At 49.7% G+C, this 18,444-nt stretch overlaps 2 non-coding genes across 2 annotated transcripts; both read left to right on the top strand.

Annotated features, from left to right (window-relative positions):
- The first annotated feature begins 8,401 nt into the window (after positions 1-8,401).
- On the top strand, positions 8,402-8,473 carry TRNAC-GCA. The gene has a single exon. It is a non-coding gene; the product is annotated as a tRNA-Cys (tRNA).
- Positions 8,474-17,906: 9,433 nt separating this feature from the next.
- Positions 17,907-17,978, top strand: TRNAC-GCA. Its single transcript has one exon. It is a non-coding gene; the product is annotated as a tRNA-Cys (tRNA).
- The last annotated feature ends 466 nt before the right edge of the window (positions 17,979-18,444 follow it).

The following is an 18,444-nucleotide window of genomic DNA, read 5'->3' on the forward strand; positions in this document are numbered from 1 at the left end:
TCTTTCTCGGCCCCGGTTTGCTTACCTGTAGATGACCAGGTTTTCGAGGTTCCCGCCAGCCCTGACATTCTGGGATCCTGCTCAGGATCGGAGTGCGGGGCGGATGACCTGACTGTCCTCACTCCAGAGATGCTCCAGGCCCCTTCATGGATCTCTCTTTTATCTGTCACCCCTCTGAGGGCTTCCCTGTGGCTTCGGCAGTAAAGAATCTGCCTGCCATGCGGGGAAACCCAGGTTTGACTCCCGGGTCTGGGAGAGCCCCTGGAGAAGGAAACGGCAACTCACTCCAGTATTCTCGCCTAGAGAATCCCATGGACAGAGGGCCCTAGGGGCCTACAGTCCATGGGGTTGTGAAGAGTCCGACATGACTGAGTGACACTTTCACTTTTCCTCTAACTGACCATGTCAGGGAGATCATGACCCCATTCACATCCCCTTCCTAAGCTAAGGTCAGTGATGTTGTCTGGGGAGGTGATTTCCACTCCAGTCCAGGCCCTTGGCTTCCTTCTGTCAGCAGTTTTGCCTCTAGCTGTGTGAGGGTCCTGTAAGACTCTTCTAGGTCTCAACTCTGATTCCCATCATGTTGTATTTGGGTGTCTGCTCACTCTTTTATGCAAATCACCAGGGTGTTCCTCCTATTGCTGCAGGAGGGGGTCTGTGTCATAGAGGACTTGGGGCTAATGTCTCAGCCTCTGGTTTTGTTACCAAATTCGGAAGCCCATGTGCCAGACAAACAGTGAAACCCATCAATACTAAACATTAGAGTTTGGAACAGAGATTTATTACAGATTTGTACAAGGAGATAGGTGTCTCCTTGCCCTAAGAACCCCAAAATTACTGAAAGCTTTCAGTAAGTCCCCTTAAAAGCAAAAGGTGAGGGAAGGGTATGGTTAGTTGCAGACTTCTCGGTGTCAGATCCTTTGTTCTTGAGGTCTGGTCATGGTCAGGTAACGATGTTCCTATAAACCTCTACCAGATGAATGCTATTCTCTGTCCTGACAAGAAAGGGTAAAGCCCCAAGGTACAATTTTCACCCTCCCAGGTCCCAGTCCTGGCTAAGAGAAGGCAGATCCTAGTTGGCAACTCCTTCAGGGCCAGGTTCCACACCCTGTCCAGCTGTCATCCCTGAGGGAGCCAGGCATTCAGCCCAACTGGCCCCCAGTCTCCTCAGGCGGCCCAAAGGGGGAGACCAGGTCTCATAGACTATGACCAGACAGATGGTCACTGCTGTTAGGTCACAGAGACGGGTTGGGGAGAGGTTCACCACTGCCTCAAGACCTGGGATGAGGCTGATGGAGGGCCTTAGTAAGGGCTCTGGAGCCCCTCAGGACACAGTCCCCAGTCTGTTCCCTGGGCCCTCCAGCTCACCCGCTGGCCCAACAAGGATGGGTAAGCTGAAGGGCCTCCCGGAGAAAGCCTGAATCTCCCTCTTAGCTCACTCTCCACGTGATGATCACCACACCACTGACCCTTGACTGAATCACTTCCCTTGTGGTCCCTTGCCAACAGTTACCAGTGGCACGTAACCAATAGCTGAGCAGGACAATTAATGGTGGCTCATTGACAGTTCGAGGCTTGTGGGCGGGGCCCACTGAGGCACCAGCAATGGCTGAGCAAGACCCGTTGCCTAGTAACAGGGTGCAGAGTAATGAGGCCCAGCAATGGCTGCCAGCCAAGGGCCATGCTCATCCTGCTCTGTTACAGTTTGACTGAGCCCATCCCTGGCCAGTGTGACAAGGGCTATCAAGATGAGACTTTTTGTAACAGAGCGCAGCCCTTATTGTGTGTGCGCTTAACCTGTGCCCCGTTGCCAGGCAACGGTTATGGGGGGCAGGTCCATTAGTGGTTCTGCTCAGCCATTGGTGGGGAGTCCTGCTCACCCATTGCGGCAGTGGGCCCCGCCCACAAGTAACCAACAGCAAATGAACCGCCGACTGTTAGTGGGCCATTCAGCCAACTGTTGGTAGAGTGGTGGTGGTCCGGCAAAGAGTGAGGTAAGCAGGTGAGCGGAGGGGCACCCCGGGAACAGGCTGGGGGCTGTGTCCAGCAGGGCTCCAGAGTCTTCACCAAGGCCACTGACAGGCCTTGAGGCAGCGGTGAACCTCACCCCCTTCCCTGCCTCTGTGATCTAAAGGCAGTGGCCGTCTTTATAGGATGCCCCCGCCATCAGGGTGGCCTGAGGGCCAGCTGGGCCATGGGAACAGTCTCCCTCAGCGATGATGGCTGGGCATGGTCTGGGGACCCGGCCCTGAGGGAGCCAACTGAGATCAGCCTGTTCAGCCAAGACCTCGGACCTGAGAGAGTAAAAGCTGTGTTTGGGGACCGGGCCCTTTCTTGTCAGAACAGAGGATAACATTTGTTAGAGATTTACAGAACCGTGTTTACCTGAGTGTGACCTGACCTTGGAGGACAAAGGATCTGACACCAAGACATTTGTAGCAACTCACCAGGCCCCTCCCTCACCTTTCCTAGAAAAGGGCTTTGCTGAGGGCTTTCAGGGAGTTTGGGCTTTTTAAGGCATGAGCTACCTATCTCCTTGTGGGATTGTCAATAAACCTTTCTCTGTTCCAAACTCCGACATCTTGGTATTGTTCGGCTTCACTGCGTCAGACACATGAACTTGTGTTTCGGTAACAATTTTTCTGTTTCTGAAGGTAGAGGAGTCACCTCCTGGTAGACATAACTTCAAAGTGGTTTAGATCCATGCCTGGAGGCCAGACTTGTGAGGAGATCAGCTGTTGTTCCCTAACTGTGAAGGCAGAACCTGCCTCCTCCAGGCTACACTTTACACTGGGCAGAGTCCAGATTCCGAGATGGAGCAGTTGCGCTGTGGGAGAATGTGGGAAGGGACAAGGGTGTGGTGGCCAGTCAGCCACACGGGCCTGCAGAGCTGACCCCATCTCCTCCCTTTCCTCCCTCATAGAGGGTGCCACCACCAACCCTTGCTGCCCACCCTTGCGGAGATGGTGTGGGCAGGCCCTGGAGCCTGGGTCCTCAGGATGAGGGCAGGCCTGGCTCCCACCTTTGCCTGCGGAAGGCAGCCTGGCGTCAGGCTTTGTGGAGAAACGGAGACAGAGGAGGGTGGGATGAGCTGCTTACGGTCACACGGCCAACTGTTAGGGCAGGTCCAGGGAGCGGCATGCCACTTACCACACAAACGTCGCTGTGGCCTGAGATGGTCCTGGGGGCGTGGGGGAGGGCAGACCAGACCCCCCGTCCTGAGGTCGAGGAGGGTATCATACAGCAGAGTCTTGATGGCAAGGCGGTCGTGGGCTGGAGGGTGGCCTGCCTCTGAGACCTTCTCCGACCTGGGTCTGCCCCCACGACTCCGCACCTGCTCTCAAGTCCTCACTCTGCGCTCCAGCTTCTGCTTTCTTCCGTTTTCTCCTCGGCTTCAGTCTCCTTGTGAGAAGGTGCTGAGTCTTCCTGGAATGTCCCCAGCACTTAACACAGTGCCTGACACATGTGAGTAACAAATAACGAGTGCTTATTAAATGAAGGACGAACCAAATAGGAGCTCAGTTTTCTCCATCTTTCAAATAATAGCATTGGATGCAAGGCCCAATGCCGTTTTCAAGGCTTTTTTAAAAAAGAGGAATCTTTTATTCAAATGACACAGGGCAAAGTGGGACCACCTTGGTTGAAGCAGGGGACAGGACTACTGGAGCCCTGTTCTCTCAGGACATAAAGGATCATGCCAAGACACCTGTTCCTTGCTTTCTAGACTCTGATATTTTCTTTGGGGAGAAAAGCTTGCCTTTAACCTGGTCCTTTGAATAGGTCAATTAAGTCACCATGAGCTCAGAACTGGGAAGAAGGTGGTGTACTCAACCAGGGTATTGAGTAGGTCACATGTAAGTCTGATGGTAAAAGTAGCATTTTCAGACTCCTGCTGGGGCAGGGTGGCCCCTGTGGTTTCTGACCTGTCTGTGAGTGCTGTTACTGCAGGAACCTGGGTGTCACTTCCTCCACAGCAGGGCATGGAGTGAGCTGGGCCCGGCACTGCGGTCAGCCTGTAGCCACTAGGGCTGGGTTTACAGCAGATGTGGAAGGACTGGGCTGTTTGGTGGTTCCCATGGAGATGCCAAGCAGGCAAGGCCTGGTTGAGGTGCCCTGGGAGCAGAAGCCCCCAGCCCCGGCTCAGCTCTGCTGAGCTGTGGAGCCCGGGGATTTGCTCCTGAGTGGAGGCTCAAGTGAGCACTGGGCGGTGAAGAAATGAGGTCCAAGGGGGACCTGGGGTCCACCCTGGGATCTGGGAGGTCCCTGAGGTTTCAGCAATTACTTTATTGCATTCCACCCTCTCTGGAAGCTTTTCCAGATTCATCAGGAGATAGCTCTGCTTACTGCCTGCCCCTCCACCCCCCGACCCCCAGAACAGGCCCTGCTCTTGGGAGCTGCTTCCACACCCTCTGGCTCAAACCTTGGGCTGACAGTGCATGTGCAGATTGCTTTATTTACTCATGTTTCCAGGGCCCAGCTTCTCCTACTAGGACTCAAGGCAAGGTGCAGACTGCAGACTACAGACTGCATTCTCCTTCAGGAGATCTGAGTCGCAAAGTTCCAGCATGTTCCTCGGGGGATTCAGAGGCAGGTCCACACTGGAGAACCAAGGCTAGGGAACCCTCTGAGCAGACCCAGCCTCTAACCTTTGAAAGTGGCTTTTTTTTTTATTCTGCAAATGTGTTTTTACAAGAATACATTCTCACCAAGAAAATGTGTGCAGATGAAGCTGAAGGGCTCTCTGTGCCTGCCACCCTCCATCCCCCACCCTCTCCCCCAGGCCCCCACTATTTTCCTTCTGGTGTGTAGCCTTTCAGGCTTCTTCCTCATGCATTTTCATACACATAGGTAGTGCCGAAAAACACAGGGTTTAAAAACCACACACAGACCATACTCTGTGTATCATTCTGCAGCTTGCTGTCTTCACTGAGGAATATGTCCTAGGGATCTTTTCCTGTTGGCACCTTTTGATCAGCTGCACCCTCAGAGCACCTGGACGTGGCTGCGTGGTAGGAACTTGGTTGTTAGAGTCCTGCTTAGGTGTGGTCACCAGTAACAATAAACAACTAGAACTCAATGAATTCAGTAAAGTTGCAGGATATAAAATTAATACACAGAAATCTGATGATATCTATACACTAGCAAAGACCAGAAAGAGAAATTAAGGAAACAATCCCATTTACCTTCACATCAAAAAGAATAAAATACCTAGGAATATGCCAACCTAAGATGACAAAGGACCTATATTCTGAAAACTTTAGGACACTGATAAAGGAAATTGAAAACAACACAAACAGATGCAAAGATATAGTATGTTCTTAGATTGGAACAATCAAAGAATTTTAAATTCTTAAAATGCCTGTACTACACAAGGCAATCTACAGATTCAACGCAATCCCTATCAAATTGCCAATGGCATTTTTCACAGAACTAGAACAAAACAGTTTAAAATTTGTATGGAAATGCAAAAGTCCCTGAATAGCCAAAGGTATCTTGAGAAAGAAAAAGAACCTGGAAGAGTCAGACCCCCCTGACTTCAGACTATCCTACAAAGCTACAGTAATTAAAACAGTATAGTACTAGCACAGAAACAGACATCTAGATCAATGGAGCAGGACAGAAGGCCCAGAAATAAACCCATGCACCTATGGTCAGTTAATTTTTTACAAAAGAGGAAAGAAAATACAATGGAGAAAAGACAGGCTCTTTAATAAGTGGTGCTGGGAAAACTGGACAGCTATATCTAAAAGAATGAAACTAGAACATTCTCTAACACCATATAAAAAAATAAACTCAAAATGGGTTAAGCACCTAAATGTAAGACCAGACTCTATAAAACTCCCAGAGGAAAACATAGGCAGGACACTCTTTGACATAAACTGCAGTGTATCTTCTGGATCTGTCTCCCAGAGGAATAGAAATAAAAACAAAAAATAAACAAATGGGACCTAATTAAACTTAAAAGCTTTTTCACAGCAAAGAAACGAGAAACAAAACAAAAACAACCTACAGAAAAGGAGAAAATAGTTACAAATGATGTGACCAATGAAAGATTAATTTCCAAAATATACAAACAGCTCATACAACTCAGCATCAAAAAAAATAAATAAATAAATAACTCAATCAAAAAATGGGCAGATGACCTAAATAGCACTTTCTCCAAATGCTCAACATCACTAATTATTAGAGAAATGCAGATCAAAATGACAATGAGGTATCACCACACAGAGACCAGAATGACCATCAAAAAAGTCGGCAAACAATAAATGCTGGAGAGGGCATGGAGAAAACGGAACCCTCCTATATTGTTGGTGGGGATGTAAATTGGTACAGTCACTATGGAAAAATGGTATGGAGGTTCCTTAAAAAGCTAAAAATAAAATTGCCATATGATCCTGTAATCTCACTCCTGAGCACATATCCTGAGAAAATTCTAATTCAAAAAATACACACCACTGTTCATTGCAGCACTGTTTACAATAGGCGAGACATGGAAGCCACCTAAATGTCCATTGACAGATGAGTGCTGTGTATATATACATATATATATTTAAAAAGAATGAAACAATGCCATTTGTAGCAACACAGATGGACCTAGCAATTATCATACTAAGTGAAGTAACCCAGACAAATACCATAATATCATATGATATTGCTTACATATGGAATCTAAAAAGATGCAAATGAACTTATTTACAAGATAGACATAGACCCACAGACACAGGAAAGAAGCTTACTGTTACCAAAGTGGAAAAGGGTCGGGGAGGGGTAAATCAGGAGTTTGGGATTAACATATACACATTCCTATATATAAAATAGATAACCAACAAGGACCTACTGTACAGCACAGGGAACTATACCCATTATTTTGTAATAGCCTATCAGTCATGTCCGACTCTGCCACCCTATGGACTGTAGCCTGCCAGACTCCTCTGTTCAAGGGATTCTCCAGGCAAAAATACTGGAATGGGTTGCCACGCCCTTCTCCAGGGGATCTTCCCGACCCAGGGATCAAACCCGGGTCTCGTGATGTCTCCTGCATTGGCAGGCAGGTTCTTTACCAGTAATGCCATCTGGGAAGCCCATAAGGGAAAGAATCTGTGAAAGAAAATATATATGCCTATATATGTATAACTGAATCAGATTGTTATACACCTGAAACTAACTCCACATTGTAAGTCAACTACAATTCTTTTAAAAAGTGTGGCAGCCAGGAGCAAGTGGCTGGGATGGCTGTGTCAAAGTTTCCTCCATGAGCTACAGAAAGGGAAGAGCAGTACCCTGTAGTCCTGGGGACATGATCTGGCATACTGTTTCAAGATCTGGGTGGCCATTAGGTATTGGTCGTCTGTAATGATCTCCATTCATTCATTCATTTAACAACAAAAATGTGCCTACCCTGGGCAGGAAAAAAGGAGCAGCCATTATTCCCTGCTCTTAAGATGGGCCTTAGAAGTTGGCACAGGGCTTCCCTGGTGGTCCAGTGGTTAAGAACCTGCCTGCCAATACAGGAGACACGGGTTCAATCCCTGATCCAGGATGATCCCACAGGCCCGCAGAGCAACTAATCCAGGCCGTGTAGGGCATCCGCTGACTCCGGCAGCAGAAACAATAGACTGCTCTCCTCCTTCACACGGTAGAATTGACTGGTGAGCCCAGAGCTGCAGAGTTGGCCCCCTGGGCTGTGTCCTGGCTCCCCTTGACTTCTTTCAGGGGAGTCACCCTCCCTCCCCATACTGTAGACAGGGATTCTGAGTGGGAGCACACACATTCTTACATGACATCACTCCTGAAATGGTTGTATCACTCAACTCCCCTTGGTTGTGCTAGAACCCCAGCCAGGCCAACAAGGGTCTGGCTCTAGGATTTTTCAGAATTAAACACTTTTCTCTCTGGCATCCCAGGTGTAGAGACGGACACCTAGAGGTGTTTGATGTGGGAGTCTCAGCTGCCTGGAGAAGTTTGTTTGCGAGATTAAAGCTGATTTGAGAAGGAAGCAAAGAAAAAAGCTGAAAGGAGAGTCTTGGTAACTTTTGAATTTCTGGAAGTCAGTTTCTTCTCTGATCTAAATTTCTTAAAGATTTGTTTTCGTGTTCATCCTCAGTCCTGTCCAACTCTTTGCGACTCCATGGACTGTAGCCCACCAGTCCATGGGATTGTCCAATCCCTCTGTCCATGGGATTCTCCAGGCAAGAGTCCTGGGGTGGGTTGCCATTTCCTCCTCCAGGGGATCTTCCTGACCCAGGGATTGAACCTCAGTCTCCTGTGATCTCCTGCATTGCAGGCTGACTCTTTACCCACTGAGTTTGTTTAATCAGTTGATATTTAATCTCTGCCACTGATTGTCAGTGTTAGCATGATATGACTCTGGACATGAAATATTAGCTAGACAGTTGTGACTGGGGGTATAGCTCAGTGGTAGAGCATTTGACTGCAGATCAAGAGGTCCCTGGTTCAAGTCCGGGTGCCCCCTTGTTTTCTTCACTCACAGAACCCACCTTAGGGCTCATCTTTCCGGTAGAGAGTATTTGTGGGGAAAGATGAGAAACCGGAGATTAATAAAGAGCTGGAGAGATGGATGCTGGGTAAACAGACTCAACAGATGTCCACTAGAGGGAGTGAACAGATTGAGACCTGAGACAACAAAACCGTGTCTGGCCCTGCACGGTCTGGGCTGGAGGAGACAAGACAGGAAGGAGAGATGCTAGCTAGACTGCAGCCTGATGGCAAGATGAGCTGACCCGAGCCCTGCTCCCTCTCCTGGGCCCCGGCTCCCACCGCCTTCCCTTTCCCCTCCCTCTTGCTGTGCACAAGGGTGTTTGCAAGAAAATCACTTCTCAACGTCTGCACATTTCGGCTCAGTTCACAAAGGACTCTTGGCTTTAGGGGCAGAGACTCACCCTGATGGTCTGAAACCACAATGATCATGCTGTCCCTTGGCGGTTATATCTGCAGTGGGCACAGTTCTCTGGACCATGAACCTCCTTAATCAGCCAGGGGTCGTCAGCATCTGGCACAGAGGGGAACAATGTAGGGGCTCAAAGGATGTCTGTTGAGAGACTTCCCTGGTGGTCCAGTGGTTAAGACTCCATGCTCCCAGTGCAGGGGGCACAGGTTTGATCCCTGGTGGGGGAGTGAAGATCCCACATGGCAGAGCCCAAGATAAAAAGAAATATCTGTTGAAGACATGAACTGGCTACGGGCCCCTCCCCACTCTCCCCTTCTCCATGTCTGACCTCCAGAGTCCCTTCAGCATCCTCTCCCTTCTCACTACAGCCTTGCCCCCAGCCTTCCCCGGTGCAAATCTCTGGAAAGGAAGTCCTTGCTGAAAACTCTCAGAGAGAGGGTAGGCACCTGGAGAAGGTCCTGCAGGTCAGCACCAGGCTCTGGGGAATCCAAGCTGGTAGAAAAACACTGACCTTGTACAGAGATACCTGGAATTTTTCACGTGCGGTTCAGCCACCTGGCCCAAGTCCTGTCCTTCGTTTGGCCCTAAACTCAGAGGAGCTCATTTCCCACCTTGAGGAGGTAGGGGCACTTCGCATAGCTGCTCATGTAGGATTTAGTTCCCTGTCTTTCCTTCAACAAATATGTATTAAATACTGTGTACTAGATTTGGGGCTTCCTAGATGGTGCTGGTGGTAAAGAACCTGCCTGCCAATGTAGGTGACATAAGAGATGTAGGTTCGATCCCTGTGTCAGGAAGATCCTGGAGGAGGACAAGGCAACCCACTCCAGGTTTCTTGCCTAGAGAATCCCATGGACAGAGGAGCCTGGAGGGCTACAGTCCATGGGGCCACAAAGAGTCGGACACGACTGAAGTGACTCAGCACACACGCACGATGTACTAGATTCAGGCTCAGAGTTGAGCATCCTTAAGAAAAGTGAGGCGGGATCCCTGTTCTCAAGGGGCTCATGGACCAGTGGGTGGGAGGCGGCACTGTGGTGCAGAAAGTAGGCACCTGAGATGTAGATCTTGTGCTCCTCAGTGAGGCTGCTGCCTTCGAGGTCTTGATTTCAAACACAGTATCGGACCATCACCGCTGTCTGCTGACCTTCTCAGGTCTTCTTTCAAGGCACCATATGGCTTTTCATCACCTGCCTCCCCGCCCACACAGGGCGTTCTCTCCTCTTGCCCACACAGCTTGGATCCCGTGGCCCAGCGAATCAACAACTCTCTTTCAAACCTCTTACATATCTGGCCCTCTCTCCCTGTATGGAATCTACCTGGCAAAATCACAGTGCAGGTATTCGCTTATTCCATGCCCACATCCAAGCAGCCGGACATTGCTGGGGACAATCACACAGCCGTCCTGACAAAGTTCACCTGTGACCAAAATCTCAGGTCAGCATCGGATGTAGCTAGGGTGTCAGTAGTGCTAAAGAGTCCGCCTGCCAACGCAGGAGACGCAAGAGAGGCAGGTTCAATCCCTGGGTTGGGAAGATCCCCTGGAGGAGGAAATGGCAACCCACTCTTGCCTGGGAAATACCACAGACAGAGCCTGGCAGGGTCACAGTGTCAGATATGAGTGAGCATACAGCACACACACACACACACACACACACACACACGGAGGAGTCTTGTATATGCTTGCTTTCTCACTTTCTGAGACGGCTTCTTCACCTCTTCTATGCTCTTTTCAAATTCTCAACACTCCCTCACTCTCCCCTACTGTAGCTGAATATCTTAACTATTCTGACAATGGATGCAATTAGATGAAAACCATTTCCACCTTTCTCCCATTAATTCCAAGCAACCAGTCTGTCTGCATTCATAGCAGCTGCCTTCCCCTCTGTTAAGAAGAAATGTTTTCACTCTCATCTGTCAAGGTCAATCTATCACTTGTGAATTAAATTCGCTTCTTGCCTCCTCAAGCACCCCACTGCATTTTCTCTCTCCTGCATTAACGTTTAATTCCTCTCTACAGGATTGTTGTCTTAGGTGCACCACATTAACATCACCCACCTTTTAACCACTGAACCACCAGGGAAGTCCCTGATTGAGGCTTTGGGTTGTTTTTTTTTTTTTTTAATATTTATTTTTGGCAGTGCTGGGTCATTGCTGCCGTGCGGGCTTTCTCTAGTTGTGGCGAGCAGGGTCTACTCTCTAGTTGTGATGCTCAGGCTTCTCACTGCGGTGTCTTCTCTTATTGCAGAGCAGTCTCTAGGGTGCACGGGCTTCAGTAGTTGACGCGTTTGGGCTCAGCATTTTCGGCCCCCCAGGCTCTAGAGTTCAGGCTCAGTAGTTGTGGCGCATGTACCTGGTTGTTCGTGGCATGTGGGTTCTTCCCGGGCCAAGGATCGAACCCGTGTCTCTTGTATTGGCAGACGGACTCTCTACCACTGAGCCACCGGGGAAGTCCTAGCACTCACTTTTGAAAAAGTCTCTCTTGATCCATGACCCCTCTAGTTCCTGCCCAGTTTCTCTGCTCCCATTTCCCAGAAAATGACTCAGAAGAATTGTCTGTACCCGCCAACTCCACTTTCTTATATCCCACTCCAGTCCAGTTTTCATTTTATTAATACGCGGTCCATTGAAATGGCAGGGGGTCGCAAGGAGTCAGACATAACTGAGTGACTGAACAACATCAAAATGGAAAAATCAGTAGTACCTGTTCTGGTGCTTGTGTGGATGTTAAATGAAACAGGTCACTTAGAAGTCCCTGGAACAGAGTAAACATTCAGTTAATGTTAGCTCTCAGGACTATTGCTAAAATGTTACAAAATTTAAAAAGCAAACACAGCATCTATGGCCAAGTGAAAGTGCAAGTCGCTTAGTCGTGTCAGACTCTTTGTGACCCCACGAACTATACAGTCCATGGAATTCTCCAGGCCAGAATACTGGAATGGGTAGTCTTTCCCTTCTCCAGGGGATCTTCCCAACCCAGGGATCAAGCCCAGGTCTCCCACACTGCAGGTGGATTCTTTATCAGCTGAGCCACAAGCGAAGATTCCTTAACAAACTCCCTGTTCATCACAAGGCTCCTTAAGATGGAAAGGAATTTGAAACGACCTAAATATCCAAGCTTCAGGTAACCGCCCGAGTCAGGTGTATCGGAGGATGACATGGAAAACCCCTCCCTGTCTTTCCACACACCAGGCCTCCCTGTCCCTCACCATCTCCCAGAGTTTGCCCAAGTTCATGTCCATTGAATCCGTGATGCCATTCAGCCATCTCATCCTCTGCTGCCCACTTTCTTTTTTTTTTCTTTTTTTTTTTTTTGCTGCCCACTTTAAAGATATGGAATTAGAAGTTCATAGAGGTGAAATGACTTATACATGATCCCACTGCTAGTAAGTGGCTAAAACCAGTACTGAAACTCAGGACTGGAGTCAACCCCAGTTCTCTCTGATTCCAGGGCCCTAGGATTCCTGCTGCTGTTCTGTTGTTGTTGTTATTATTATTACAGTAGGCTCATATGCTCACTTGGTTCTCTTGCTCCAACTCTTTGTGACCCCATGGAAGGTAGCCCGCCAGGTTCTTCTATCCATGGACTTTCCAAGCAGCAATACTGGAGTGGGTTGCCAGTTTCCTACTCCAGGGGATCTTCCCAACCCAGGGATTGAACCCACGTATTTTGGGTCTCCTGCATTGGCAGGCAGATTCTTTACCACTGGCGCCACCTGGGAAGCCCCTGTTCCCTTGCTAGGAGTCCCTTTTCTTTTCACACAATAACTCAGGTCCCCTGAGGCCAGAACTCACAACAGCTTCATCCCCTCCATCCTCCCTACTGTCCTGGATGTCCTTCCCCAAATGGGATGATCGAGGTAGCTTGAGAGGGCAGAGAGCTGACCCAAGGTCAGCAGAGGGAGGTTTGGGGAAGGGCCTTGGACAGAGGGTGAAGTCCCTGTAGGGTGCCTCCCGAGAGTGAAGGCACCTCATGGGATCTGGACATTGGGGTGCAGACCTCAGTACAGGGAGAGATCCCCAGCTCTAGAGCAGGCTCATGTGAAGCTGGGCCCTAGAAGGGGGTTACCAATGACTGCCCTGGGGTGCCTCACCCCTAGGAGGAAGGCAGGGAGCCTGATGAGTTGTGGGCTGAGGTCCCACCAGGGGTGAGGGGGTAACCCAACAGGTATGTATTGGGGTCCATAAGGAGAGGGTTCAGTTTTACACCAAGGGGACTTATTGCAGAGATTCAGAAACACACAGGGAAGACAGGAGTCCTGGGTTTGGCTGACGTCATGAGCAGGTGATGAGACTGAGGGCATAGCCAGTGGAGATGGGTGACCCACCTTGGCATCAGTATTGGGTGGGAAGGTGAACAGAAGCCAGGAAGAGGTGAGCACCTGGGAGAACAGAAGGCAGTCAGAGGGCGGAGCGAGGGGATGGTGGGGGGAGGAGAGGAGGCTGTACTGAGGTGGGGACCAGCACAGGTCACAATTTGGGAGGGGAGGGCAGTTTCTAGGAATGACCAGTCCCGGCTGTGTCCTCTGGCCAATCAGGAGCTGAGGTCAAGGCACTGGGGAACCAGGGATGGGGGAGGCCCACCATCCCGCATGCAGCGGCCACCCAGCACCACCAGAGAGGGGGGAGCAGAGGCCCCCTGCATCCAGGCTGGTGAAGAAGCCTCTGGGGGCCGCCCAGCCACAGCGAAGGGGCCCAAAGTGGGCTGTGCTGGTGGCAAGCGGGAACTTTTGAAAAGAAGTTCTTGAAAGACAGTGTGGCACCCAAAAGGAGATGAGCAGGTGGGGACTGTGTCCTGGGAGTGAGGGGTAGCGAAGACTGGCAAACAGCTTGAGAGATGGTCAGAAGAGAGGGAGGCTGATATCCACTGCTCAGCTGGCCTTGGGGAGCTGGGATGACCTCCCTGAGAGGCTCATAAACACCCAAAAATGCTATCAGCATCATTAGTAATTAGAGGAATGTACATTAAAACCATAATGAGAGGCTCAGGGAGATGGGAGGCGGGGAGGCACCCAGACGCTGTGGACCCCATAAGCGCAGATGACTCCAAGGGTCGACCTAAATCCCTTCTGCTTTCTTCTGTTTTCCCCATAAGATGGGTGGACAGGAGCAGCCAGTGCCCCTCCCAGGTGTGAAGGCAAATGCTCTGCCTGGTGCTGACAGTGCTGGGGGGGGGAGGCCGCAGAGCTCAGGGAAGGGGGGCTGGTGGGGAGATGAGCTGGCACATGTGTCCAAAGTGGGGCCCAGAGCCACCTGCCACTCCTCTGCTTTTTCTCCCCATACTGTTCAGTTTTCAGTTCAGTTCAGCTCAGTCAGTTCAGTTGCTCAGTCGTGTCCGCCTCTTTGCGACCCCATGGACTGCAGCACGCCAGGCCTCCCTGTCCATCACCAACTCCTGGAGTTCACTCAAACTCATGTCCATTGAGTCGGTGATGCCATCCAGCCATCTCATCCTCTGTCATCCCCTTCTCCTCCCGCCTTCAATCTTTCCCAACCTCAGGGTCTTTTCCAATGAGACAGCTCTTCGCATTAGGTGGCCAAAGTATTGGAGTTTCAGCTTCAATGTCAGTCCTTCCAATGAATATTCAGGATTGATTTCCTTTAGGATGGACTGGTTGGATCTCCTTGCAGTCCAAGGGACTCTCAAGAGTCTTCTCTAACACCAGAGTTCAAAAGCATCAATTCTTCAGTGCTCAGCTTTCTTTATGGTCCAACTCTCACATCTATACATGACTACTGGAAAAACCATAGCTTTGACTAGATGGATGCTATTAAAATACTATTAATAGTCCCTTAGACTGTTGTCAACACCCCAGGGCAACCACTGATCTGACCACAGATTCATTTGATTTTTGAAAATTAATTTTCTAGAATTTCATATAAATGGAATCAAGCCATCTGTTCTCTCTCTCTCTCTTTCTCTGTGTTTTCTTTCTCTCTTCTGGTCTGGTTTCTTTTACTCAAGGTAATTATTTGAGATGCAAGCCTATTGCAGTATGTATTGATAGTTCATTCATTGTTATTGAGGAGAAATGTTCCATTTCATGCATACACCACAATTTGTTTACTCCCTCACCTGTGGATAAACGTTTGAGTTGTTTCAATTTGTGGCTTTACCAAAAACATTACTGTGACATTTGTGCACAAGCACATGGATAAATGCTTTTAATTCTCTCAGCTAAGTACTTAGGAGTGGAACAGCTGGATCCTATGCTAGGAGCATGTTTCTTTTTTTAAGAAACTGCCAAACTGTTTGGCAAAGTGGTTATACAATTTTCTGTTTGCACAGCAATGTATGAATCTTCCGGTCACCCCACATCCTTGCCAACACTTATTATGGTCAGTCTTTCTCATTTACGCTCTAATGTAATGTAGTATTGGGTTGGCCAAAAAGCTCGTTTGGGTATTTCCATTTGATATTATGGAAAAACCAGAATGAGCTTTTCAGCTAACTCAATAGTAACTCATTGTGGTTTTAAGGTGCATTTCTCTAATTACTAATGATGCTGATGGCATTTTTGGGTGCTTATTACCATGATCTATCTTCTGTAGTGAAGTGTCTGCTCACATCTTTCATCCATTTTTTCATTTGGGTGGTTTGTTTTCTTATGATGAGTTGTGAACATATTATGGTGCAAGGCTTGTATCAGCTATGGCTTGCAAATACCTCCTCCTGAACTGTGACTTGCCTTTTCATTCTCCTAACAGTGTCTCATAAAGAGCAGATGTTCTTAATTTTGAAGACAAATCAATCGAGCTTCCAGCATCATATCTAAGAAATTCATGTCTAACTAAAAGCCACACCACCAACCTAAAGAAGCCAATTTTCTTTAACTGTTGAAAATAAGATATAATAATGAAACATTTCATGAAATTTGTTAAGTAAAAGTCAAAATGTTTCTGTTTTACGGTGTGGTGATTTAAAAACCACCAGGTTTTTTCCAACATAAAGCATCCTTTGAACATTTTGTGCAACAAACGGGTGGAGGACCCTCCGGCTAGTCCTCTGTCCTCTCTCCCATCACAGGAGTGGTTCTTGTGACTGCCACTCAGCGAGAACCCTCTCTCTCTCTTTTTAAACATTTATTTATTTATTTGGCTGCACTGGGTCTTAGTTGCCGCATGTGGGATCTAATTCCCTGACAAACCTGACAAACAATTCCTGATCAAACCTGGGCCCCTGCATTGGAGTGCGGAATCTTGGCCACTGGACCACCAGGGAAGTCCTAAGAACTCTCCTCACCCGTACAGAGCTTAGAACCCATGTCTCTTGCTTTCCTGAGTAATTGAACATACTGAACATTTTGACTCTGCTTTATTAACTAGAACACTTTGGGAGAGCTGCCCCTTCGTATTGCAGTGTCTCCGTGGCTTGGTCTCTCCCACAGACTGTCCTCAGAGTGTCTCCTCTTCGTGGCCCCACCTCCCAAGGGCTGAGCCCACGGAGCGGTGTCTCCCCTGGGCCTGTCCCTCCGAACCCGGGATGCATGCCCTTTGCTACTTCAGTCCCTCAGGCCCGTTTCCTAGCAGAGCTGGTCAAACACGCCCCCTTCCTGGGGGGGCCTGGAGTGTCAGGCAGCATCATGGGTGGAGACTGTAGGCTGGGTGTCTGACGTGGAGCAGGAGCCAGCCAGTGACCTCCTGCCAGGTCTCTGCCAGGGAAGGGCTGACCTGGGCTCACCTGGCCAGGGAGAGGGTCCATATACGGGTTGGGCCCCAGGACACCTGGTCAGGGACCAGTTCCAGCTCCATCAGCTGTGCTGGGGCTGGTGCCACCTCCCACCCCTCCCCCCACTCGCCCCACTATTCCCACCCCCTCACCCTTCCCACATGGAAGCTTAATCTGAAAATATCAATGGAGGGAAGTGGGTCCCAATGGACTTGAGAGATGCGGAGGGCACAGTAGGTGTGCAGTCACTCAGGTGCCAGGAAAACTTGCCACAAACCAGTCCATGGGGACTAGGCCCCTCTTCAGTATTTCTGGACAAAATAGCTACTTCCCCAACTGCCTGCAATGCAGGGGACCCAGGTTTGATCCCTGGGTCAGGAAGATCGCTTGGAGGAGGGCATGGCAACCCACTCCAGTATTCTTGCCTAGAGAATTCCATGGACAGAGGAGGCTGGTAGGCTACAGTCCATGGGGTCGCAAGAGTCGGACACGACTTAGAGACTAAACCACTACCACCACCAAAGCCCATGAGCCTTGTAGACTCTCCTGGAGATGCTTCCATGGGGAGAGGATGGGGCCCTGGGAAGAATTGATGGGGGACTCGAAGCCTGCTTGGGCTGCTCCGTCAGTGGCGGGGACCGGGAGTCCAGCTCTCTGCCACACCAACACCCAGCCTTTTGGATGAGAGGACCCTCCTCCCCAGCTGCCTCCCCATTCCCACTGCTCATGCAGAGCCACCTGCCCTCTGCTATGAAGCTTGTTGCCCACAGTCTTCCATGCCCTGGGAATTTACCAGCAAGTTCTCATGGTGTTCCACCCCCTCTGCAAATAAATTTTCTCCTGGAGAGGGAATCCGGAACTGGCTCACCTTATTTCTCCATGATATTTGCAGGTTAAGTGGATGAAGGGGGCTAAGTGAATGAAGCACATGATAAAGAGGAAAGGGTGGGGGTCAGCTGTCCTCGGGAGTGGAGTCCTGGCCAGGTTCTTGTACCTGCTCCCCTGCCTGGGCGGGGCCCCCTCTGCTCCTCAACACCCGAGTGCAGGAGAGGACGAGGGGACCACGGTTCTGTTAGGTGGGGAAAGCCACTGACCGCCCATCACAGGGCAGATGGCACTGGGGGGGCCAAGGTAGGCAGAGCCAGAGAAATGGAAGGAGAGGGGCGTGTCTGGCACACACAAGCTGGTGAGTAGGTGTTTAGGGGTGGATGAGTGAGTGAACGATGGCAGGGAGAGCCAGGCTGTCATGGGGCAAGCTGCCTGCTCCCAGAGCAGGGCTGTAAGAAAGTCAGGTGCCCAGATCAAGCAATTAATGTTAGATGCAGGCCTGGGGGTATAGCTCAGTGGTAGAGCATTTGACTGCAGATCAAGAGGTCCCTGGTTCAAATCCGGGTGCCCCCTTGCTAACACTTTTAGCTGTGAAAAGGAGTAAATAAATACAAAATCAATTAGGAAGCCCTGGGGCACTCCATAATGCACATGTTCAGTTGTGTGGACTTGTCACTCCATGGACTATAGCCCACCAGGCTCTTCTGTCTATGGGATTTCCCAGGCAAGGATACTGGAGTGGGTTGCCATTTCCTTCTCCAGGGGCTCTTCCTGATGCAGGGACTGAACCCACGCCTCTCATGTCTCCTGCACTGGCAGGTGGGTTCTTTACCACTATGTCACCTGGTTTCCTGGGGTACACCATAATGGTGTTCTAGTACACACAAGAGGGGTTCTTTGCATTACCTTGGCAAGCCTGTGTACCTCCTCGTGTCTAGAATTAGACATCTAGGGTTTTAATTAACTGAGGTTATGACTGGTTGTGCTGTTTGTCACAGGCCTTCCTCCAATGACAGTCGTGATGGCTGAGTCCCTCTCA

This window comes from Cervus canadensis, chromosome 3 (genome assembly GCF_019320065.1).
Source record: "Cervus canadensis isolate Bull #8, Minnesota chromosome 3, ASM1932006v1, whole genome shotgun sequence".
NCBI classification, from domain to species: Eukaryota; Metazoa; Chordata; class Mammalia; order Artiodactyla; family Cervidae; genus Cervus; species Cervus canadensis.